Genomic DNA, 26,415 nt, shown 5'->3' on the forward strand with positions numbered 1-26,415 from the left:
CATGTCTCGGGAAGAATCGGATGGAGCGTGGCAGAGCTGACTGATCGATAACAGCTTGGGTACAAATGGCTAGACGCAATAAAGACCAAGCCTCTCCCAAAGAACATGAACCCGGCTCACCATGGCGGCAGGCGTGAGGCTAGAGAACAGGCTACTGGAGAGCGAAGACGGCGTCGTCTTCACGGACGCCTCCAAAAACAAGGGGACGACCAGGGCAGTAGCGGTGGTGACAACTAGGGGCGAGCTGCTGACAAGCGCATCGTTTCAAATCAGAGAGGTGGAAGAAACGGAAGAGTTGGCAATCGCCCTAGCCCTCACCCTTCCGGGAATTTCCAAGGTTGTCACCGGCTCACAGCAGGCGTGCAGGAACTTCCAGTCAGGCTGGATGTCCGAGCTGGTACTTCGCATCCCGAGAGACAAAACGCCACCAGAGAGCCATGTTGAATTAGTATGGGTTCCAGCCCACTCCTTGGTGGAGGGCAATGAGTTTGCCCACGGACAGGCCCGTGCGTTAGCATGTCGGGCAACGGCTGGGGAGGAGGCCAGAGGTAAACCTATGGTCACCTACAGAAAGATAGCGCGGTACTGTCGAGAGGATAGGCAGAAACTTCCTGCCCCGCACCCAGAACTCACGCGGGAGCAGCAAGAACTGTATCGACAGATTCAGTCGGGATCTTTCCCTCACCGTTGCTTACTGATAGCATATTTCCATATCACACGACAAGACCGGCCCTTTATGAAAGCAGCTCGGTACTCTTCGCCAGATGATAGGAGAGTGCGACGTCAGCCCAAAACACCCACCCCTCATCAGCAACTCCTCCACTAAGAACCTCACCCTTACTCCTAGCGAGCGATGGGAGATCTTGCTGTCCAGCCCCGCCTTGGAGGATCAGCTACGGCTGGTTACTAGGGGCCGGGTGGCGAAGGCAGCATATGGAATCTCGGGAAGAGGGATCCACTCTCGTTCGGCGCGTTTAGCGCTGACATGCTCTGCAATAAACGTTTTTCCTCCTCCTTGAGGTGAAGAAGATAATATGAGCCAGCGTTTTAGAAATTCATAGAAAAGCAATAAAAAGATCGCTTACTTTGCGAGTGCCTTCAGGCGTGTCCAAGAAAATTTTTCTAGGAAGAATTCGAACAAATCAGGTAATGGTGCCAAGAGGACTCACCTGCACTCCATGCGCATTTCTACTGTTCTTGAGGCCCTGTTACACGTTCTTAATGCCTTTTCCACCAAAACTCAACCGCACCATGCTTGAAAGTCAAGTTAAATAAACTTTTCGTAACAACGCCGCGTCAACTTGAGTGCTTCAATTTAATACTAGCCAAATCTAAACTTATTCCGCAATATTGTTCAAATTTACGGCATAATTTTTAATTAATTGTGGCCATAAACTTCGCCTAGTTGACATACAAAATATATCATATTGTCACAGGACGGGACAATACCCGCGCCGGCATGGCCGAAAAGGAGCCCCGCGAGTCGCCCATGCGGCCGGGCGGGCCTCATGCCGCCGCCTCCGCCTCCGCGGCCTCCGCCGCGCGAGCGGAACCCACCTCCGCCGGCGCGGTACGAGGAGTTGCCAAAGGAGCCGCCGCCATAGCCGCCGTCCCGGCCGTCCCGGCCGCCGCCGTAGCCGCCGTGGTCTCCTTGCGGGCACTCCCGGGCGAAGTGGCCCGTCTTGTGGCGCGAGTAGCACTCCTGGCTGGTCATCCTGCTGCAACGATGCTCCTCGGGGGGACGGGACGAAGACGCCAACTGTCGGTCTACGGAAAAGGGCAAGCAAGCAGGACCGACCCCGACACGACGACAGCAGCAAATAGATTTGACAGCGTTGCCTTTATGTTCGGTAATAAACTACCGCTTGTTTCTCAAATTCGCGTTAGGTTGGGCTAGCTCATTTCGAAAAAAACTGTGGTTGATTCCTTTGTAATAGCAATCGGTAAACACGCAAGTGAAATGTGCAGCGAAATCTGCAGCTGAGCACGATTTGCGGGTCGGCGGCTGTCTTTAGGGTGTGCTTGGCGAGCGTCGTCCTGCTCACGGGTCGCTTCGGCAGAGGTGTACTGGTGTCATTTCCGTGACGGATATGACATCAGTGAAATATTGGTGTATCCCGGTATAAACACTTTCGTGTTAAAATATAAAACCAGAGAACGAACAACCCTAAGTATAACGCACTGTTGATGATGATGATTCCTACTGGTTTCCCCTTTGAAGCGGGGTGATGACATGTTATCTTACCAAAAAAGGACTAATATAACCATGTTTTACACTCTTGGTTTAATACTAGCGCTGCTTAGGGCAGGCACTAAAGCTTATTAGGCCCGAAATACTTTCTTTTCCCTGTTGCAGGTGGTAACTGTCCTAGGCAATATTCCCCTCTCTGCTTTTCGTCCACCAGCATTCTAATCTTCTTTTCGTCCCCTCGACAGCCTTGAAGTTTACTTCCTCTCTGATACCCTTAAATCCTAGGGCTTCTGAAAGCCCAATATGCCCTTCATGTAGATTTGGATGGATACCCTCACATTCTAACACTATGTGCTGCATAGTTTCTGTTTCTTTTCCGCAGACCACACATACCCCACCATTTTGTGAATACTTCCCCACAAAACTCTTAGTTCGCAGGCAAGCTGCTCTAGCCTCAAAAAGCAAAGCACTTCCCTGGGAATTATCGTAGAAATTTTCCTTTCTGATGTTCATCTTCTCAGCTCTGTACATCTCTAACGACGTTTTAGCTTCCATTTTTTCCCTCCATTTATTCGTTTCAATCTGCCTTGCCTCTTTTTTGGTTACCTTTGCTGTTTTGGATTCCCCACTGCTCTTTCCGCATACTCATTTGTACTAAAGGCTGCTTTCCCGCAAGAAGGCCCTATGTGCACGGCTGCACCCTTTACAGGCTGCTTGCTTTGTTGTGCTGGCGTAATTTTCTTGACGTGTATGACGTCACTGAAATCTTCGTGTCAACCGGAATATAACTCTTTCATGTTAAAAGCGCCTTAAGTATAGGCCTGCGCAAAAAGAACCCGATTCACCTTTGACAGCTTGATCTGTCCAGTCTCACCTTGGCGGGTGTTTCTGGCACAACTCTTAACATCCTCTTGCAACAATTGCTGCGATTCTCGTGTAAGGGAAAGCATGTGAGGCTTCCCCGTATATAGGACGCAGCACGAAGCGGTCTACCTTGTCCTACTGCTTTTGTCCGATACGCAGCACTTTAGTACCTCTTCTTTATATCTCAATATTCAATCTTCTGTTAATGTGTGCCTCGCGCTGTTCTCAAAACTTTAAATACACCGATGCTTTTATATTTAGTCCGCATCGAAAACATTGTCAGCCGGGAGAACACCCGGGCGCCTGCACAAAAGTGAAAAGTGTTTCAACCAATCGTGCACGACATCGGACAGTAATTAAATTTTCAGCTTCGTCTAGATCCTTTACAAAAGGTAAAGAAATTTGGTCAAGTCAAACGCTCCTACAAAACGCAAGCGCATAGTAAGTGTGTTTAAAGCCGCCTCCCTCAGAGAGCAGCAAACGCAATTACAGAACAGCTCATTATTAAACTCCGTGCGTGTTCGCAACCGCGTCGATGTATCCAGCTACGATTCTCCTGGCGCCGATGAAAGCCGGCAGCGCGTGCTTCGGCCACCGCACGAGAACAGGGCCCCGCGCGTTCCCCTCAAATTTCAGTCGACAGAAGCCAGCTTCCTTGTGAGGGGGCGGGGCGGGTTGAAGACGCGAAGCTTTCAAATGCGCGCCACCGCCGCGCGTGCGCCAACACCAGTCGTAAATCTGTTAAGTGCGTTAGTTTAATTTGGGGTGCACCCGGCCGCCGCTATCTCGCAACGGGGATGCAGCAGGAGGCAGACTGGCGCGCTTGGATGAGCCATTCGCTGCGCGGGAACTCCTCGTGCGCTCACGGCAGTCTCGTTTCCAGGCCAGGAAAACTCAGCGGGCGGCGCCTGTGCGGGGGCTGGAGAGAAGAGATAAATGGGGTATAATTTGTTCCGCTGACCTGCCTGGACAGGAAGCAGCGAAAGGAAAAGGGGAGAAAACCTCGACCCCCACTCCTTTCTTACCGCGTCCTTGTATAACCTTCCTCCCGGAGAAGCAGCTCCCGCGCCTGCATCTTCCCCTCTCGGCTCCGCTGCTGTGCGGCGCGGCCGCCCGTCTCTGGAGACACCATCCGAGGGGGCCACGACGAGGAGATGTGCGGTGTTCGCTTAGTTGGCTATTCACGGCTGGTCCTTGTTACTGCGCCCGTACGCCGTCCTCGTTTCTTGCCTGTTTGAACTGCTTCGCGCGTGCTCTCGGCTGAACCGCTTTCCTCTTCGTTCTGGCTTTACTTTTGTGTGTCTGTGTTTGCGTGCGTGTGTGGTACTTTCATTCGGGACAATCGCGAACTAAAGACGTCGGGCGTGGCGTGATTTATGGCCCGGGGAAAGAGTAGCCCTTGTTTTATGGCTACTTTTGCTGCTCTTATTGTTCGTATTATCGCAACAGGTTCGTTAGACACGTCAAAACATTGGGAATCTGCTGCGTTACGCGTCGTTTGCTTCTTATTCTATTTATATACATATAAGCAGTAGAAGAAACTTCTCGAGGAGCCAGAAGAAATAGTTGACTCACGATTAAAAACAAAAACGGTTTACTGACGTTTCGACCGGAGGACCAGTCTTCACCTATATATAACGAGGTCCAACTGTGTATTGTGGGGTTTTAGAAGATGTTAAAGTAGATTGGTTTACTTTTCCCTGCAATAGCAAAACCGGCGACGAGAGAGACTAATCCGTCTTCGTCTTCTCGTTTCGCCCAGCTAGCAAGCTATCTGCCCCCACCCCGCGGCTGCGCGCTGTACCGCGCCAGCCACGGCGGGCCGTGGCTCACCGGAACAAAGTAAGCGACAAGTGTTTTCGCTCATTGACATTTATTACAGGATAATAAACATTCAAAGAGCATGCAGGCTAGCTGGTTGACGGCGAGGATCTAGCTCCTCGCCCGGGCAATTTAAGGGAATCGAGAGGTTCGACTCACCGCGACAACAGTCATCTCCGGGGGCGCCTCGGCGCGCTCGCGTTTGCCTCAATGGGACGCCGATGGCAGCCATTCTCGCCCTCCTTTTTGCCCGATCCTCGAAGGAAGGAGGTCGCTAGGCACGACCTCTCGCCTCGCTTCCCGAACTCCAACTCCCCCCCGCAGCTCGCATCCCGCGCGCGCTCGCCGGCTTAAAGACACTCCTACGGCGAGGAGGTAGATCCCCCTCGCCGCCGTCTTGCCGAGCAAGTTCCCGCGAGGAGCAAGCGGTGTGGCGAAGCCGATCCAAAGGGAACGCGCTAAGGTCGCGTGTCGCGTTCCCACAGTATATATATATATATATATATATATATATATATATATATATATATATATATATATATATATATTGACTACGGAATGTATTAAAAAGACTTAATCCTAATTTGTGCGATCTCTAAATGTCTCTTAGGGTACCCTGTAAGGTTATTACGTTGATTTCGCGATGTAAAATATTGTCACAGGACATGGCGGACAGTGCCCCACGCCGCCATGGACCGCCATCGACGACGACGACGATGAGGGAGCGGCTGGCTTGCAGCCAGCGCGGGCTCTGGAATGGCTGTCATGTAGGCTACATACTGTAAATACAGAGACAGAGAGAGAGCGAGAGACAGCTATTTCTTAAAGAAAAAAAAATGCAGAGAGATTTGCCCACATGCGTGCGTCGACATGCTACTCTGCAGGAAGGCGAATGGGGAAAAGATAGATGAGTAGTATAAAGAGGAGTAGGAGAGGAAAGGAGAAAAAAAAAGAGGCAGGGTCATATATAGGGACATGTGATGTAGCGAGGACTGTCCGCATAAGGGGGATATAGCCTCAGGGACACCGATATCTTCAAGATGACCAAATAACGCATCCAGGACTTTCCGCTGAGATTATGGGGAATGACATGAACCGAGTAACAGGCTCGGCGTAATTGGTCCAGGGTGAAGACATGTCATCTTCAGCTGTAACCGGCTCCTTTCGTCGGTGTAGGCCGAGCACTCTAGGAGGACATGCTCAACGGTTTCGGCGGAGGAGCCACACTTGTCGCAATAAGGGCTTGTACTCTGGCCTACGCGATGTAAGTAGGCATTAGTAAACGCCGCATTAAGTCGCAGTCTGTGTTTCCAGCGTTTTCCAGCCAGCGTTTCCAGCCAGCGAAATAGTCGTTCTAGCAGCCTCAATCGCATCTGTGGGTCAGTTGAGAATAGAAAAACATGATGTTTCGGAAGGGACCGTAAGCGCTTTCTTTCTGCTATGAGCTAATGCCTTAATCATAGTCGAGGCATCGTTTTTTGTAAAGAAAATATTTCTTTTGTTGCTCATTTCTGGGCCACTGCGTGCATTTTCATCTGTCCGAGGAGCCACTGAAAGGTTACGCGATGGCCAGCAGCGTACCCGAGATGGTGAAGGTATTTTACTCGCGCTGGATGTGGTCGTTGATGCTGAAGCCGCTAGCACGTCACAGGCTTTATAGGGCGGCTTTCGAATCTGTGAAAATACGTCCATCGCATCTCGTTGAACAATAGATCACTTCACTACGAGCCATGTATGGCCTCCTCTGTTCTGCCGCTACTTAAAACAGTATTCTAGGCAAAAATGTCTTTGAGATAACCGTCTTTAAGCGCGAGGCTTTGCTTGGCGTGGGAAAATTGCACACAGAATGACGTAGAATCACATGCCGTCACAAAGAATTACCTGTTCTCGATCGGAATTATACGAAATTGCTTGTAATCACTTTGTATTCCTTAGAATTAGTTGTCAATTATTACAAATGCATAGAAGTACTTGGACGTAATTAAATCTACTTCGGATAATTACCAACGACAGTTACTACGGAGAACTACTTGTCTGTTCATCTCGTTATGCCAACTGCAGCTGTTGGGCCGTATTTCGTCGGTGCGTGTAACCAAGCCGTATTCGAACAGAAGGGGTGCAACCACCGCCAGTTTGCCTGCTCCCAACGTAACCTTTTCTTTGTTGATCCATGGGCATTGTCGAATCGGCCGTGAGCCTCTGGCGGCTGCTGTCATCACCACTGGCCAATCCACTGGTGTAAGTATTTGTGAGGTCGTCGCAACCAATTGGAATTTTGCTGATAGGTTCCGCCCACGGATATTTGGGGTGGCCCCTTTTTTCTCCAAAGTCAGCCAGAACGCGCTTGAATGGTTCTCATACCTTTACAAGAAAAGCCCTGTCCCCACTAATCGGCCGCACCTACTGGCGGGCGCACGAAGGCAGCGGCGGAGTACACGTTGGGAGTATGTAGCGAGCGATGAAATTGGGTTAAGAAGAAAGAATAGGCAAACTATAAGTAAAAAGGGTGAGTAAAGTACAACGTTAAAGGCAGCAGAACACCGCGCCACGTAAACTTGGGTCCTTCCCACTGATGCTTAAGAAAGGTTCAAACGACGGCAGACCACGCGGCCGTGTTACATATCGGACACCTGTGACGAGCCCAACCGAGACGAGGTCCACCAGCTGGCTGCGGCACAACTGCCGCTCACGTTTACCACTGCTTTAGCAGCCGGAGGGTGTGGTGGGCCCCGCAGCCCTATTGGGCTTTAATGCCATAGCACAGACGACATTGTTCGAGTCGACTCTTCAACTTCGCCTTGTTATTGCCTTTGTTTGTTCTCCTGATAACAGTGATTTGTCATTTAGCAGCATTACAGCGAAGCAGACGAGTGGGAATTTTTGAGAGTGTAGTTCGTACTGCTACCCTCATAATCTGTTTTCTGAACGAGTTTGATTGCCACAATGTTCGCGATGGCGGGGCAAAGGGCCCCGCAGTTAAATGTGACAGTGAGGGCGCGATCTAATAAGTGCCATGCTAAGTTTTGGAGAGCTAATACTATTTGGCGAGGTGCTGCAAACAACCTTTTCAGGAACTCCGGAAAGAAGTGAATCTTACTAATGCTGTATTCGGGTGGTCGTTTTAGAGCGCTCTAGAGCACTCCGAAAAGCGACTCCGTGTTCGGGTGGTCGAAATCGAGCGCTCGACGTATGTTCGGTTGGTCGTCTCAGAGCGTCGTACTCCACTCCGAGCACCTCCGACTGCTCTGACTCCGAAGTTGGAGTGCCGCCGAAATCCGGAGGCGATTGGGTCACGTGACCCCAGCCGCCGCGGCCATGCCGCGGCTCGCCTCTGGCTCGCCCCGCTCGCCTGCCCAGTCGGTGGCGTTCGCGGAATCCTCCCTTTCTGTGCTGAGGCCTCGACAGCGGTTAGTTGTGGGAGTGTTTCGACGATTTTGCTTCTCGTGCTATTCCCCGCATCATGTCGAAACGGAGACGCCTGTTGAGTGTAGGGGAGCCGTCTACGCTACTTCTGCAGCTCGAAATCGACGCCGAGGAGGACAGCAGACGACGACGACTCGCACGTTTACGCTGCGAAGTTCGCCGAACTGTTCGCCGAACCACTTCCAGTGTTCAAAGTGCAGGAATACGTTCGCAAGGTTGTGCACACCTATTCTTACCTTCAATCATTGCGAATAACAGGCGCTCGGCTGATGTCGGGGAACTTTGGCTTGGAGCTAACGCGTCCGATACGGAGGCCGCCATTTGTTGAGACACCTTGGCCGGCCTGGCTGTTTGCAGTTGCCGTTTTGGCCGCGCCGCGTCGTCACGGTCGCGTGCTACTCCAAGATCGGTTACGCGTTCGGTTGGGGAGCGGTGACTCTTGCTCGAATTGGGGGAAGCGGCGCATCGGCGTACTCCGAGTCGGAGTATCAGAGCGACCACCCGAATACAGCATAATACACCACCATGTTGGGCTACTTCGTTTGAACCGTACACACTGGAAAAACAGGGTGAATATTGGACGGTTAAGAACACACGGAGTGCTGTTTTGTCCTTCGTCACCCCATCCTCCCGCTGTTTTTTCGGTGTGTTCTCAAAAAATATTGTTTGGTTTAGCCCTACAGGCAAACTCATGGGCGGGAACTTTTAGGACTGATAACATCGCTCGAGGGGACAAGTTCGGTGCACGGGCAAGCGTTCTCACGTTTTTTTTTTTTTTGCAACTATTCCGCGTTTTCTCTGTGGTAGATGTCAGCATCGCACAACGTTTAAGACACAAAAAAAAAGTTGAGCGTACTGCAGCCCACTCACTATAAATGAAAAAAAAAACAATATGTGGAAACTGCACCAGAAACTTCTTTTTTGCGATTGCGCAATTTAACAGATATTACAACAATCTTCCTTGTATTTCACAACTGTCACGTCTAATGTTCTTAAAAAGGTGGAAAGAAAGCTAACTTTCATTTGAGTGTTCTAGAACGCACTGCGGGCGACTAATAATTAAAAAAAAATATATTGAACTGCCGACACCACAAACCCATAGTTTCGGATCAGGCACTTTCATATTGCCGCGATGCAACGTTCCTACGGCAACGTTAGCGTTAGTTTCTTGTTTTAACCGCGCTGTTGCCTCCTTCGCCTCTAGGGCCGGGCTCGGTGGCCTGATGCAGGCACTTCCACTGTTTTCGTGGAGTCAGGCTGTCCGGAACTGATAAAAAGTGCCCCGACAGTTGGCCCGACGCAGATCATTAATCACGACATTTTTTTTTTTACAGCGCACACTCTTATTTAGCTTACACCAGTTACTTCTCCACCTGCTATCGTTTATTTTGTCACGTCGCCCTTTTACATTTGTTTCAAACTCGCACCTCCCGGCCTCAAAACTCGAGAGAACGTTGTGTGTCCCAATTTGCTTTAAAAAAACACACCCATGTACGCTTCACAACTTCCAAAAGCTTTGTCGCGATTTTGAGCCACGACGCAACTTTGATATTTTGTTTGTCCCCCGTATTTTCCGGAGTATTTCAGAGCCCCGGCGTGCCCTTCATGCGCTCTTTGGTATTGTTTTTCGCCTGTTTGCGTCGGCCATACTGACCCAGAAAGGTTTTGCCGTGTTTTGTGGGCCTCTTCGGACCATTGCTGCTTTTGTCCTCCGCACGGCGTCGCTCTCGTCGTTTCGTCTGCTTCGCGTTGTTTGTGGACACTTTTTAGGGCGGATCTAAATGGGGGATGGGGCCTCGAGGCCTGGTGGGAGACGGAGGTTGTGCGCGTTAGAGCGGCAGTTTTCATTTTACGACGCACACAGTGGTCAGCGTTGTCCGGTCCCTGAGGGCGCTGCGGCGCGTCTTAAGAAGGAAGACACACTGCCCGCCGCCCGAGGGATGCCTTTTTGCTTATATAGTATCGACCAATCTTTCCGCACGGCGTCGCAAGAAGGCTGTTTCTCTCCGGAGCGCTTTACTATTTCGTGTCGTGCGAATGCTGTTATTCGGCGACATTTTCGCTTCGTTCCTGCGTCTGGAGGCGGTGATCTTGCACGTCTGAACTTGTACACCACCCACTTTATTTATTCATCTCTTCTAACCGACGTGACAGATCAAGAAAAGGGGTAGAAATGAAAGCCAAACATATTAACCAGAGATGGTCTCAATTTTCTAGCGCTCTGCCGCGAGGTAACGGGATGAAAACCACTACTAAAAGATGGAAAAGAGAAAAAAAAACCTGAGTGCTCCCGGAGTGTTACCCGATGTATAAACCCACTCTTGGCAGCCACATTCGCGACAGGATTTGAGGAACAGCAGGCGACAGTTCGAAGAAAAAACGGAAGCAATGGTCTTTTGAAGTAGATATATAACGGCTAATGTCATCGTTTTTTATGTTCCCTAGCGTTTGCGTAATGTTAGTGTGGTGTTTCATTTCTTTTTATTTATCGATGAAACTGATGCAGTGGGATACACTCTAGAAAAACGTGCCTTTTCGTCCCGCTATATCAGTGATTTGCATTCCTTTTTCTTTTCCTTCAGAAGGAATTCAACTCGCATTTATGCGTAATTGCTTATTGGAGCAATTATGGCCAGGTTGAAAAATTTATAGACACAATTGAACATAAAGACTTCTATAAATGCTAGGAAGATACGCGCAACACGTAGCGGCACCTCTTCGACTGCGCTCCGACACTAACGCGGTTACTTCCAGGTCTAGCTCACCCCTTATCTCTCAGCTGCCTACCAAATGCAATCCAATTTGATTCCATTCAAACCACTCTATTGCAAGGAGCCCCATCCCTTTCTCCTCCCCCTCGGCTGTCTCCTCTCCTCCCTCCCCTAATCTCCCCTCCTGTCGCCATTGCTGCCTCGCTTTGTGTCAAGCGACGGGAACGTGCGGTGAATGAAAACTGTCGACGCAAGTAAAGATCTTTTCCGGATAAAAAGGCCGGTTGTGGTACGTCAGTTGCAATGGCGCCTCGGAAGCAGTTCATTGGCGATAAGTGGGGAGAGCTACACCGGGCTCGTGATTTAACGCGCAATCGACGACGGCAACTCCTGAATCAGGCATTTTATTCGTGGATCGATTGTTATGGTTCTTTGCTCATGCAAAAACCCTGAGCTCTTCCACCCTTACAAGAGGGGAGCGCAGTAAAGCTGGCGGTCTCGTTGGATTTGCTATGTTGGGGTTTGGCTATGCTGGGGATTTGTTATGTTGAATTTATAAGGACAGTAGGCCGATCTGTACGTCGCAGACTACGGACACACACGATTGGCCGGAAGAGACAATATCGTTTTATTACTGCCCGGCTACGCCAATCGCAGCGCAGCTTCTAGTGGCCCGCATAGGTGGCCGCCGGGGAGCATGCGGCGCTGCGCAATGGCCGGGGACAGGTATACGCCTATCGTGGCGAGCAGTATGCCCAACCCGGGGTAGAGGCGGCGGTGGGGGTGGAGAGTATAAAGTGGGGCTGTACGCATACTCCCTCCGTAGAATAACCATGCTTCACTGCAAAACCGCAAGTGTGGGAAAGCCGGCTTACAATAACCAAGCTTACAGCTACCTTTATAAAGGCAGCTTCACCTTTATACAAATGTGCACTGCTAGAAAGACATTTTTTCAGGCGCACTATCAGGAAATCAGGGTATGAAGACCCTACGCCTTTTTTTATTATATTTATGAATCTTTCATGTGCTTAAGGCAAGTACCCGAGTTTTCGACCCATACGCGGACGCGAAAACTGGGAGGATTAGACATATGAAGCTTCTCTGGGAAATGAAAAGCGCTGCGAGATTCGGTAAAAAAATACGTTAATAAGGGTGCGTTAACCTTTAATAAGTGTCTTCGCTGGCGCTTTGTCAGATACATGGCTGCATTCGCTGTCGCCGCATAAGACCGGAATTCGGCGTGTGTGAAAGGTCGATTGACTCAACTATACGCCAGGAAAAATAATTTATTGCATTCACTATACCCACATGTCATATAACTGTGCCAGAACGCTCCAGACGGCCGTGCACCTGCACAAAACGTTTGGCTATTTACAGAAATGCGAAAAAAAATACAGATAGTATTCAGCATTTCTAGGCTTCAGAGGCTTACTCACAGAATTGCTTTAAATTATTGAGAAAAATTACTTGCAATTAGATAGAATTGTTAAATATTGCGGAAGAATAAAAGTTGCAGAAGGCACTCCGCTGCTTTTCTGGAATTTTGTGAGAGTATCGTGTATCAGACTCAAGAGCCAACTTTTTTATATATCCATAGTCCTAACATCTGCACCAGCTTGACAAATAAAGATTTATTCATCATCATAATCATAGTCCAACCTTTGTTTACATCGACGCGTTTTGCATCCATATTCTACGCATTGTGTGGAGCAATGATGAACTGCTCGATGTCACTTTTATTTTTCATATTACTTAGAAATTTCGCCTCCGACACAAAGTTTCAATAAACACGTCATTCACGCATGCTGTCGACATTTTTGTGTCGACAGCATGATACTGATCGTTAATATCGCTAGTAACAGCTTTTAAATGGTTTACTGCGTAGTAATGAACGTCAGCATTACTGCAGTTCACGCACGCAATGTCAAGTACGGCTGCTTCTCACTTCTCCCCCGACCTTCCACCTTTCAAAACCTTTTTTTTTTTTTTCAGACCACTCGTACGGCTAAGCATTTCTTGGTCTTGCTTCCGCTAAAGCTCACTTCTACGGATTTTTGCGACGTAGTACCGTTTTCTCGCTACTTATATAGCGAGAAAGTGTTTTTGCTCGAACGAGACACGTGCACATTTTTAGGTAAAATAGTTCCTGTAAAAATGATTTTTTCTTTTTTTGCATTTCGGCTTGGTTTGGAATAACTTACAGAACAGAGTGAATACGGGATGACGTACGCTTGGTTATTAAACCGGGCGGCGAGCAGCGAGTTCGTCGAGTGCGGGCGGAGAAATTTAGAAATTATTCCAGTGCGCTGCAGTAGAAATAATGAGCTCAACGTGTTTTTCAGTGTGGAACGAAGCGCATATGATCAGGCGGAACATACTTTCCACGAAAGGTTGTCAGTGCAGAGCAGCGAAAAATGGGTATTCCGAAACTATCATCAGCGTGGTTCAGGTTATGGCAGTCTTACCGCGGGAATAATCTCGATACGAGAGACGGTGGCAGACGCTCCTTTTTAACGAATTCAACAACGTCGGACTGAATGTCGGGGTGATGCTAGCACATGAGTTTTTTTAGTTCATCCGCTACGCTAGAAGCTGCTCTCTCAACGCTGTTCAAAGCAGGAAATGGGGTAGTTTTTCAAAGTGGGGAAACGGAAGCATGCACATCATTTAAATAAAAACAATGAGAACGTCAGAAAAAAGAAAGAACAACTGAACGCTCATTTCCGGGTTTGAAGGAGCCATGTATGACAATAAATAAAACGAAAATACAGGCGAGGGCAAATTTAACATTATAATAACAGTATGTGGGAGGAGACAGTGCAATTCTGGCTTACGTGGTCCGATAGTAAGGCATTGCAGTGGGAATGATAGTAAGGCACCGCAGTATGCGCAGGACGCGTTTGCAGTGCTGCTTCCTGTGGTAGCTACAGTCATTCCTTCGTTTGATTCTATTTTGTCTACCCAGACAGCCTCATTCGCATTGTCCAATGACACCTCGACGCAACGCGGAGCTCGTGTAATAAACTGCCACTAGTCATATCACACAGACTTGTTTTGTCAAGCAAGACTTCCGATCTCTCACGAGTCACGGCGACTGGCTTTACGCGCTTAACTAATTCTATGCTTTTCATCCTTTTAGCAACCCTCTGGGAAAATTCTTCTCGTTTTTTAGCAGCATAGAGGTACGCTGAGTGGAGGGATCGATATGCGCAAGACGAGGCCATGCAAGTGACCTTTTTCGAGCACATCGTTTTGTCACGGTCACGCAGGATTACCTCTGATAAGCCTGAGGGAAAGCTCTATAAGATCGGTTGTACGGATGGGGCATCGGCTGCGTTTTACCTTCCCGCCGTGAACTTGGTTTGGGTTTTTTTTATTTTATTCTTGTACGGGAAGTTTTTGGGCGTTTACTTCGAGGGTCTAAATCCCTTTTGCACTAACGGCTCATTTTTGAGTTTCTGCGGGCGTATGTATGCATGTCGGGGTTATGAAATCCTTTTTCCGGTAGTGCGGATGAAACCCAGCCATTGTACTTCAAGGGAAGAATTCGAAGCCAGTAAGTCACAGCTCTTGGTACTTACATGAGTGTGAATTTGGGATTGTATATGCAAGTTTTATTGGCTGCGGCAGAATTAAGAGGGCTAAGATTATGTTAAGACTAATGCACATCGCAAGCAGCAAAGAAGAGCACAGGTCGCATTCAGGTAAATATATTGGGCCATGTGGATGGTTACGTGGCTGGGAAGTTCTCCCGACGTGGGGCCGTCTGGCGAGATTCGGCGTTGTGCGTTCCGCACGGTGTCCGCACTGCAGCCACAATGAAACATTAGAACATGCCTTGTTTCACTGTTGTGTAGGGGAACTTTGTGGACTCTATTAAGCAGGCGGTTCAAGCTCACACTTGGAATGAACACATGTTCAAATGATGTGTTGGTCAACTTTCTGATGTGTGCAGGCGCATTGTTTTGTGGAGAAAAAGTGGTGCCGCATGTCTTCGAGCCCAGCCGCAACGGGAGATGTTCCCACAGCTGTGGCGTGCCCGGTGGATTCTCATGAGTCATTTGGAACATGAGTTGGCAGCTCTTGGAGAAGAAGCCTTCCGATTTCGTCGGTCTACGTGCTTTATAGTGGTCAGCAGCAACATCCTGAGCGTTTCTCTGGGGCCATACTGAGTTCAGTATAGTTTACGAACCATTTTTTTGAACGCTGATGAACTTTGTGTGACTTGGTTTGTAGTAGCTTGATGCCACCCCAAACATTTTTGTGCAGCGTATAGAATGACCATGTTGCATGAAAACTGATTGAATAATGTTCTGTTCTTAGGGCAGCGCTGTTACCACTAGCCGCTGCGCCCTGATATGTGGGTTTTAATAAATTCTCTGTACCCCTCCCCCCCCCCTTCCCCGAAGGATGTTGAGGGGTTTTTAGTTACAAAATACAGGCATGTTTTTTTTCCAGCCCCAGCAAGCTTGATTGCCGGCTTTGTGATTGTTGGGGATGCTGTCAGGCGCCGATTCCTAGATGCCTTGCTTGCTGGATTCTCAAACTTCTTTCTCGATTCATTACTTGGGGTCCCGACCTATCCGACGATTCCTTTGGCACATCCCGCACACTATGTCTCGTCACGAAAAGTTCAACCTGGGGTTTAACTTGCATTTCTCGCTCATAATAATAAACCGCGTGTGTAGTAGCCTCTCCATTTTCATGTGACTGGCATAGTCGGAGATATGCTTGTGGGGTCTTGCGTGTTAGTTTTAACAACTATAGCTGTCTTGTATCGGAGTCTTTCCAACGCCCCGGTGTAGGCTGTGCTGGAGAGTCCGAATAATTAGTGAAACTTCATTAACAGTTTACCCTTTCGGCAAATGCTGGTAAAAATATCTTCCCCGCTACTTCGTGCACTATACACATATTTTAGCTTATTCTAATCTAGACACCGAAAAATTCAGAGTTTCCACCAGTCTTGAAAAAGAACGAGCCAGCAAGCGACAAAAAAAAAAGCCTTATTTTAAAAGCCAGATCAGAATCTTTCCAAAAAGTATTTCGCGTTTTCCGCAATCCCGGAATACTCTTCGGATCGATTCCTTATCAAATACGTTGGATTCGAGGGGATTATTATAAAATGATTTTGGAGACAGGTAAGTGAACGGGTGAGTTAGTGGGTGGAGGGGTTGGTGAGCAAGTGGACAGACAGGCAGACAGGCAGGCAGGCAGGCGGGCTGGCGGGCGGGTAGGTGGGTAGGTGTGTGGGGGGGGTGGGCGGGGGAGTGAAAGAGTAAACATTTATTTCGCAACCCAAGTCCGCGCCTACGCTACATGAGGTTGAGATCAAACGACCTGCCCCCTGATCGTGATTAGGTGGTCAAGAAGAGTGGGTAGCAGGGCGGTTGGAAAGAATACTTTCCATTATGACAAATATCAAAATTTCTGCTCTCATTTTTTTTTAAACACGTTGACTTTGAAGATTTACCAGCGCCGTGCCCAAAGCCCCTGCACTGTTTGTAAGGACATTAGGTAATGCCACCGCACAGTTGACGAACAAACAAGAGATTACGTACCATATACCTACCAAACGCAATGCGCCATTCAGTTCGCAACTTCTTCTTCGCTGGTTCGGGAAGGCCCAGTCTGCTGTGCAGTACCCCCGAGCGTGGCTGCACCGCCGTATGCGTAATTTCGTCCCTAACGAGGACGGAGCGTGTGGAGCGGGCCGGGAGCACGGAAACGAGCCGTGGCGCCTGTGCTGTCAGCACAGGTCATTTCTCATCCGCGACTCCGGGCTCCTCTCAGGACGTGACTAATTTCTCCGGGGAGTGCGTGCGGCTTATCTCGCACGGCTCCAGCCGAAGGAACGCAAGCAAAAGGCGCTCCAGACGCTGCCTGCCGCGGGCGGGTAGCCGGGGCTTAGGCTCCCTGAAACGACTGGCGGCTGACGCGTGGACGCTCGGACAAACTGGCTACGCCTTTCACAGGCCCGTCACATATCGGACTGCTTCTTTGGATACGCTTTTTGTCATTGTAACGTGACAAGAATACTTTTCTTGTCCTGCACGATTCGTCATTGTCTATTTAAGAATGACCGTGATTTTTTGTAGGGTTTTGATATTTTGAGTGCTTTTGCCGCGCCCCTTAGAACGATATTTCTCGCTTTACGCAGTCTTGATAAAGACACACGTATGAGGAAGTTGAGCCATTTAAAGACCATGTCCGGGCATAATCACAAATTGCAAGGTACTTGTTCCTTAAAATCTAGGATTACTCTTCATGAACGCGACGGCTTATGGGCGAAAGCAAGACATCTTTAACATTAGCTCAATGAGAAAAAAACGCCGTCATTACGCAGATCTCTTGTCCCTGGAGAACAAGGTCGGACGGACAAACGGACGGGGGGGAAACACACAGTCACCCACTTTTACATACATACATTCGTACGTAGGTGGTACATACATGCGCACACATGCATAAATACATACATGTACATACATTCCCCCTTGCGTAAATGCCTGCATACATGCATGAATGCGGCAATACATACATACGTACGTGCATACATACATACATACATACATACATACATACATACATACATACATACATACATACATACATACATACATACATACATACATACATACATACATACATACATATGCATACATACATACATACATACATACATACATACATACATACATGCATGCATACATTTTTTTTTATTTATTTATTGATACTGCGATCTTTTACAAGATCATAGCAGGGGTGGTACAAAACATGAACATCAGTGGTAACAGGCAAACAAACAATCAAAAACAAATGAAGTACAAACTTATGTAACTGATAGCTGCAGTGATTCTTCGAGACAAGAGAATCAACAAAAAGCAAGGTACAAACATAGATGACAATCATTTCTACAGTGAATCTTCAAAAGCAGACAATGTACTTAGGGTAACAACATCGTTATGTAGATTATTCCAATCCACGATTGTCCTAGGAAAAAAAGAATATTTGAAACAATTGGTTCGTTGCATCAATGGAGAGATAGTAAGGTTGTGTCTCTGTCTTGTCGCGTAACCCGATGAAAAGTGAACGATATGTGATGTGTCAACTGCATAGTGACCTTTTATCAACTGGAAGAGAAATTTTAAGCGCAATATTCGATTATGGTCCGGAATGTTTGGCAATTTGCTTTTCAAGAGAAGGTTTGTAATCGAAGTAGGACCGTACGAGTTATAAATGAACCTAACAACCTTTTTTTGCACCCTTTCAAGTTTTTGGATATCAGTCTGAGTGAACGGGTCCCATATGACCACAGCATACTCCAGTATAGGGCAGATAATGGCATTGTAAGCGAGGAGACGAATAGTTGGTGTGGTTGATCTTAAAGAACGCCTTAGGAAAAAAAGTTTACGGAGAGATTTAGCTACTACAAAATCTATGTGTTTCGACCAGGATAGATTTTTTGTAATCCAGAGACCAAGGTACTTGTATTGAGTTACTTCTGACAGAATTATATTGTTGGTGGAGTACTGGAACAAAAGAGGGTCTTTTTTAAGGGTAATTCTCATAAAGACTGTTTTAGCAAAATTAACAGGCATCTGCCATTTGTCACACCACGAAATTACTTTTAGAAAGTTCCGATTTAGTTTAATTTGATCGTCAACTGAGGTGATCTTTTCATATAAGACACAGTCATCGGCATACAACCTAATGTGAACAGAAAGGTCAGTGACGATATCATTTATATATAACAGAAAAAAAAGAGGCCCAAGGACGGATCCCTGAGGAACGCCTGAGTTTACAGGAGCGTGTTTAGAAGATGTATTGTTTACCGTAACGAATTGACGCCTATTTGTTAGGTATGCTGTTATCCAGTCAAGGATCTTTTTATTTTGTAGAATACAAGTTAATTTGTGAAGTAATTTAGCATGCGAAACTTTATCGAAGGCTTTTTGAAAATCCATAAATATGGCATCCGTCTGCTTCCCTTCGTTAATTGCTTGAGCAAAGTCATGCGTAATTTCCACTAATTGAGTATTCGTTGAAAAGCCCCGCCTGAACCCATGTTGAACATTTGTTAATACGTTATGAGAATTAAGGAAGCTAATTATATGTTTATGAATAATGTGTTCTAGAATTTTACATGGTGTTGATATAAGGGAAATCGGTCGGTAATTCGGAATAGATGACTTGTCTCCCGCTTTGTGTAAAGGCTTAATTTTGGCGATCCTCCAGTCATCTGGCAGTTGGCCCTCATTCAACGAACGGGTATACAAAATAAACAAATAGCGAGAACACCATTCTGCGTAGCGCTTCAAGAAGGCATTTGGAATGCCATCTGGCCCGGTTGATTTTTTAACATCCAGATTCAACAGTAAGTTTAAAATGCCATTCTCGGAAATGACTAAGTCCGGAATAGGTGGGAGCGATATTGAAAAATCTGGAAGGATGCCGTTATCACAAGTAAAAACAGACTTGAAGTGGTTGTTGAAGGCGGAACAAACTGTTTCTTCATTGCATGTTCTTTGGCCGCTTATCGTGAATGCGTCAATCGAGCGAGATGTTGGCGTGATCAGCCTCCAAAATTTCTCGGGTGATGTTTTGATAAAAGTTGGAAGCGATGTTTCGTGGTATCTTTCCTTGTCGCGCGCAATTTGCAGTTTAAGTTCGCCCGACAGGTTAGCTATCAGCGGTGTATAAGCAGCTTTATCATGAGATTTCGCTCTTTTGCTTTTTATTCGCTTAAGTTTTCGCTGTAAATGTAGCGTTTCTCTTGTAATCCAGGGGTTCCGGCATTCAGTTTTTTTAACGATTTTCGGTATGAAACGCTCCACGCATTCAAAGACAATATCTTTAAAAGTAAGCCACAGGTCATTCACACTGCTACCCGAGTGTTTAAAATCATCGTAATGAAAGTCAAGGATATCCAGAATGGATTCATCGTCAGCTCGGGAAAAATTCGGAAAGGAAGTTTTTGTACTGCAGCGATCAACACACATATCTAAAAAAGTTAGCAAAACTGCCCTGTGATCCGAAATACCGCTGGTAACTTCACATATTGCCGTGTTTTGGATTGAGCCACTCAAAAAGAATAAGTCCAAGATAGATTTTGAACCATTTAGTTCTCTAGTGTATTCTTTAACAACGTGCAGTAAATCGAACGAAAAAACAATATCTAGCATTTCGTGATTAGCATTGCTAGTAGAATGAGAAGAAAAATTATCCCAGTCAATATTAGGCAAGTTAAAATCTCCTGACAAGATGAGTTTGTCATGTGGCTTTATATTTTGCCGCAAGTAGGTTCTAAGCTTATCCAGAACACTGTCAGAAGAGTTCGGGGGACGATAAACCGCACCTATAACATAACGAACTTTACCTATATAGACTTTGCAAAATATGCCTTCAACTTCTAATATATCAGGCAATTGTTGCGGATGTAATGAGTTCTTGAAAAGTATCGCAACTCCTCCTCCTCTTCGGTCGCGGTCCTTGCGGAAAACGTTATAGCCTTTTGGGACAAATTCGCTATCAAAAATTTCACTGCTTAACCACGTTTCAGTAAGTACGGCTACATCAGCATCGTGCGACAGTATGAGACCCTCAAGCTGGACTGATTTGTTGACAATGCTGCGGCAATTTACGTTTAAGATAATGAAAGGCGATTTCGTTTTGTTATGAAGTCATTCGGAATTTCCGGAAACCTTGTAACGCTTGCCTTTTTTTTCGTCCCATCTGTATATTTTCTTGTCAATGCTTAGCTTATCAAAAATCATTTTGACCTTACTACCAGCTTCTCTTTCTTCTGCAGAACTCTGCCAGAGCTTTTTCCGAATTTCCCGCACTTTCTTAGAAAAATCTTCCGAGACCGAAAACGGGGTTCCTTTTAATTTTGGACACGACTTCAAAATCTCTACCTTGTCACGATAATCTAGGAGCTTAATTATAACCGGGCGAGCTTTCTCGTTCTTTTTGCCAAGTCTGTGGCACCTTTCGATACTGCTCACCGAGACTTTAAGCTTCTCTTCGAAAACATTCGTTTTTATCTTCTCGACAAGTTCTTCGGGTGTTTCAGACGGGTCTTCCTCGATACCGTACAGAATCAAGTTATTTTTTCTACTCCTATTTTCTAAATCGTCAACCTTTCCCAAAAGATACGACACGTTTTTTTCTAGTCTCACTACAGTATCCTTTAGCGCACACATTTCTGTTTTCAAAGCACTTATTGCAGACAGCTGAACTTCAAGGCCATACATACATACATACATGCATGCATACATACATACATACATACATACATACATACATACATACATACATACATACATACATACATACATACATACATACATACATACATACATACATACATACATACATACATACATACATACATACATACATACATACATACATACATACATACATACATACATACATACATACATACATACATACATACATACATACATACATACATACATACATACATACATACATACATACATACATACATACATACATACATACATACATACATACATACATACATACATACATACATACATACATACGAAGTCGTTAAGTGACGCCACCAGTTGTTGATCTCATGTTTCTATTTTACAAGCGAGCACACAGTGCTGGCTGCACACTCACTCACTGAAAGAAACAAGTGACTTGTGTATATTAGCACTCGCGCAGCGTTTTCTCTAGCTTCCCAATCACTCTTTGCCTAACATTCGGGTCAATATCCATTTACACGTGTCTAGTACGTTTTATAAACAAGCAACACTCCTCTCAGAAGAACGGGAGTTCTTCTTGATGGCAGTTGGAAGTTTCGCTCTTGCAGTAACAGCAGTTGGAAGTTTCGCTCTTGCAGTAACAGCCCGCTGCGTACATTTTGGCCGAGTCTCTGAGCTGGAAGAAATAAACAAAGAGAAGCAATAAAATATCACGTGACTGCTTTACAAAGAAAATGTATGGCCTTTACAAACAAACGATGAATTCTCGTCATTGGGTAAGGAGGAGGAGGGGGAATGCCTTTAATGATGAGGAGAAGTCAGCCTGGCAGCAAGCTTGGCTTGCTACTCCACATGAATATGAGAGGTGCAAAAGTGAGAGGAAGCGATGACACAAAAACTCATACAGACACTACAAACACAAATAAGCACACACGAACTGACCGACGCAGGTTCGTGCACACAGCACACGCACAGTGATATAGTTAAGGCAAACGGTCACAGCACTTTGTTCAGGCCGGAGTCACGGAGAAATGACACCAAGGCCCGTGTACTCCGTGTTGCCGCGGCAGTTGACTGCCATGGGCCAATGGCGTCGCAAAGTTTCAGTGGTGCATCAGCACGCTGTCCCATGGTCGTCTTCAAGGTTAGCCGCGGGGTGTCGTAACGGGGACACACACACACAGTACATATTCTATGTCCTCACGAACACTGCATACGTGACAGTGAGGGGAGGCAACTCGGCGCATCTTGTACAGGTAGTGGCCGGTAGAAGCGACGTTGAGGCGGAGGCGGTGAACAATTGCTTCGTCGTGCTTTCCAAGGCCACACGGCATTCGGAAGCTGCAAGCGGGATCAATTCTGTACAACGGCTAATTGTTTGATACATCCGTCCAGATTGAGAATTGTACCTGCCGCGCCACGGAGTACGCAAGTGTCGCGGCGTCACGTCGAGAGAAAGGAATCGGGATGATGACCTGAGATTGGGTGTGGGCCGCGCAAGCTATTTCGTCGGCCATCACATTCCCATTCACCCCACAATGTCCAGGTAGCCACTGTAACACGACCTCGTGACGCGAGCTGACAGCCTGTGTATGCAGGGTGTGTATTTCGTGGGCCAGTTGTTCGCGCGGAAATGATGCCAGTTGTTGAAGCGCCGCTCGTGAATCTGTGAAAATCACCCACACAGAAGGTTCTCGCCCAATAATGTACTGCAAAGCGGAGCGCAAGGCAGCAAGTTCTGAGCTTAAACACGGCTGTGGCCTGTGGGAATATACGGATACAGTATAGAGAAAATTTGCATGACTCATGGACAGTGAATAGCGAACTTCAGTGACAAAAAAACAGGACGGAAACTACGTCTGATCAAATGCCAGAACCTCAAAGAATTAGGACCTTATTTTTAGGAGATAAGTCCAGTTAGGACGTAGATGAACGAAGACCACTTAGACTATCTAATTACCAAACCTTTTTTTTTCTTTTTGGATAGGAACCTAACGTAGGGGTGCCCATTCTCACGAAATACGACACTTACCATACCCCTAAAAACTGCCTTTTGATGGCTTCCCGTCTCTAGCTACCTATTACGCTGCACATAAAAACAAATCAATAGCGCTACCCAGCCGAATAACAGCACCCGCCCACGGCCAGAGTTTCAGCTAGTGTCCTGGTTACGTAATATAACGAAGGCGTAATGCGATATCCGCACAGAGGCTTTTAGCGTGCGTGTGGAAACACAAGCTTTTGTTCTGCCTTAGCCGGCCGTCCTGACTAATCAAACAGGCATGCGTTCTCATTATGCGTCTTGCGAAACGGTACCCGCGACACATCGTGCTTTTGGGTGATTACGTAGTGTGCATATCGTGTGAATTAAGCAGGTGGGGTCGCTTTGTAGAAACACAGAACAGGATGCTGCTTTCGTAACAACCGTTCTTACTCAATCCCTTTAATTACGGTTACGAACACTTCACAGATTTTGTTTCTTTCGGGCATGTTACCAGCATATACAGGCATGTCGGCTGCAAGGAGCTTTCTCACGTTCCGACGGGCGTTTGATGTGAACATTTCGTCGTAGCAGGCGTATTCGGATCTGTGCCGGGTCACCTGTCCGGACCACCTGCAAGAGGAGTGATTTGCTCCTTAATTAATTAAAAGGGCCAAAGGCAACAACATGGAAGGCTGCGTTTAAATTTCCCGAAGTTTAGTGGTTTCTTTTTACAGAATGTGCATGGTTATGGCTATTCCTCATCGCTTCTGTTTATTCTTGCCTATTTTCCTTGCTCCGCCGTGTTCTGTGAGGTTGGCTGCATGCGATTGACATATTTATTACCCGCGACTCTCGGATCTCTGGGTCAATCCTTTTAGCAATCATTAAACACCTCGGGGAGGTGTTTTGAACCAATGTTTTCCCTGTAGTTGAGCCTAGGAAAGGGCTGCAGATGACCCAAGGACTTGCTGTGATCAGTTATCACATTGCAGGTCCTATTTAAATGTCATTTTAAGCGACCAAGTTGCTGTTACAGAATCTAAGCTAGGCTTCTTGGAAATTATTGGAAATGATTGGTGGGTCTGCTAGCCCCATTAGGCTTCTTTAAAATTATTTACATAACCATAGTTACGGAAATGTTGCACAATATAACAAATGGAGATAGAAAGGGAGATACACGGTAAAACGTTATTGCCGTTATTGTTTTTTGTTTCTGAAAGTGGGTGAAGTCCTCAGTCCAGGGTTCCCTGTTTCCTGGCCCCCACTTGTGCCTGATCTACCGGCATTCGCTGATGAGCCGTTTCGTAGCTGGCCAGTGCTGTCTCTCGGAGTGTAGGTCTTATGTTGGTGGATCGAAGCGAAAGAAATAACCGAACGAAACCATTATTTGGCTACCGTTGCGTGCGATGAACAGTGCTCCGCTCAGATGGCAATACTTTTTGCTTCCTTGAAGAGGTGCTAGTCTCTCTCTCTCTCTCTCTCTCTCTCTCTCTCTCTCTCTCTCTCTCTCTCTCTCTCTCTATCTATCTATCTATCTATCTATCTATCTATCTATCTATCTATCTATCTATCTATCTATCTATCTATCTATCTATCTATCTATCTATCTATCTATCTATCTATCTATCTATCTATCTATCTATCTATCTATCTATCTATCTTTCTTTCTTTCTTTCTTTCTTTCTTTCTTTATCTCTATCTCTATCTCTATCTCTCTCTCTCCAGAAAGGAAGGTTATTTCACTCTCTCTCCCTTTCGAGAGACCTACAGTGGATTTTACGATTACCATTTTGCCATTTTACCATTTTGGTTACTATACTAGTAAAGTTATTATTCAAGCTCTTAGTGCACTTTGAAAATCATTGCACGTTTTATGCACCAGTGTATTTTCATTGCAATGTATGTTTAGATTTCAAGCTTCAATAGAAAACTGGGCACGTACACGGCCGGTAGTATTGACTACTCCTGGAAAGCCGTTTCTTCTGTGGGCTTTAAGGTCTGTAAAGTAGCTAAACAGCGCTTGAAAACTGTGGAGGTTGCAAGCTTAAAGACACTCAGGCTACCAACGATGTTGAATACTCTGGTAAACAACATAACACGCGTCAGTAATAAATTGTTGCACAGTACATTCTTGAAATACCACGACGAGCATACTTGTTGGACGCTCACATCTTACGGCAAGTTATCAGCATCAGCAGCTCACATTGAAACGCTGCGAAGGTATTTCAACTAAAGTAAACAAGAAAACTTACCAGCACTCTTACTGCAAGCATGGACGATTGCCATGAATGCGTTGTTCACAATAGTATAACCGCCTAGAATTGTTCGTTACAACGTCCCGTATCGCTATTCGCAAGGTGAAAAGCAATGGGCGAAGTTCAAGAAATATTTGCAACGCGCTAGCATTTAAATCGCACTGGAAATGACAGAAGCACGAGAGTCGTTGAAAGACGCACCTTCAGAAAATGTGCATTTAAAACGTGTTCTTCTATAGGTGGGCTGTAGTAGACGTACTTCAGGGCTTCAATTTAGACGACTCGCGCTTTTTAAAGTTCTTTTAGAGGCGTGCTTCGCGAAATAGCCTTGTAGGCCCGCTTTCGGGTGAAGTGTTTCTCCTCCGACGCTCGCTTCTGCTAAATGATTATGGGAGTATTAAGCTTTGTGGATAAACTTGTAGGACGGTTACACGCGTCGGATCCCGCCGCGGTGGCTCTGTGGCTAAGGCGTTGCGCTGCTGAGTACGAGGACGCGGGTGCGATCCCCGGCCACGGCGGTCGCTTTTCTGATGGACGCGAAAAGTAAAGACGCCCGTGTGTGCGAAATTTAGGTGCACGTTAAAGATCCCCAGGTAGTCAAAATTAATCCGGTGCCCTCCTCTATGGCGCGCCTCATCGCCTGCGTTGCGTTGGCGCGTTAAACCCTACAATCAACCAAGTTACACGCGTCAGCAGAGTGCTCTGTACTCGGTTGAAGTCCTATTCAAGGCGCACGTGGGAATACCAGCTTGGGTGGAATTTTGCCACGCAATGCTTTTTTAGGGGCGAAGCTCCTTAAGGCGTGGGTCTGTCCATCCTCGACGTATGTATGTAGCCACCTCTAGTTTAGTTCTTGGATTGTTTACTAGATGGCGTGGCTACCTCTAGTTTAGTTCTTGGATTGTTTACTAGATGGCGGGGAGCGTTGTAA

The 26,415-nt window shown here is 46.7% G+C and overlaps 1 protein-coding gene and 1 pseudogene across 2 annotated transcripts in view; one reads left to right on the plus strand and one right to left on the minus strand.

Moving 5' to 3' along the window:
• Window positions 1–1,774, minus strand: part of LOC144173691 (uncharacterized) — a 41,902-nt pseudogene extending 40,128 nt beyond the window's left edge.
• Window positions 1–26,415, plus strand: part of LOC144174971 (cell adhesion molecule Dscam1-like) — a 706,974-nt gene that overhangs the window by 371,363 nt on the left and 309,196 nt on the right. The window lies entirely within an intron of this gene.

This window comes from Haemaphysalis longicornis, unplaced genomic scaffold (assembly GCF_048455015.1).
Source record: "Haemaphysalis longicornis isolate Haplotype H1 unplaced genomic scaffold, Haemaphysalis longicornis Haplotype H1 scaffold_3, whole genome shotgun sequence".
In the NCBI taxonomy this organism is placed as follows: Eukaryota; Metazoa; Arthropoda; class Arachnida; order Ixodida; family Ixodidae; genus Haemaphysalis; species Haemaphysalis longicornis.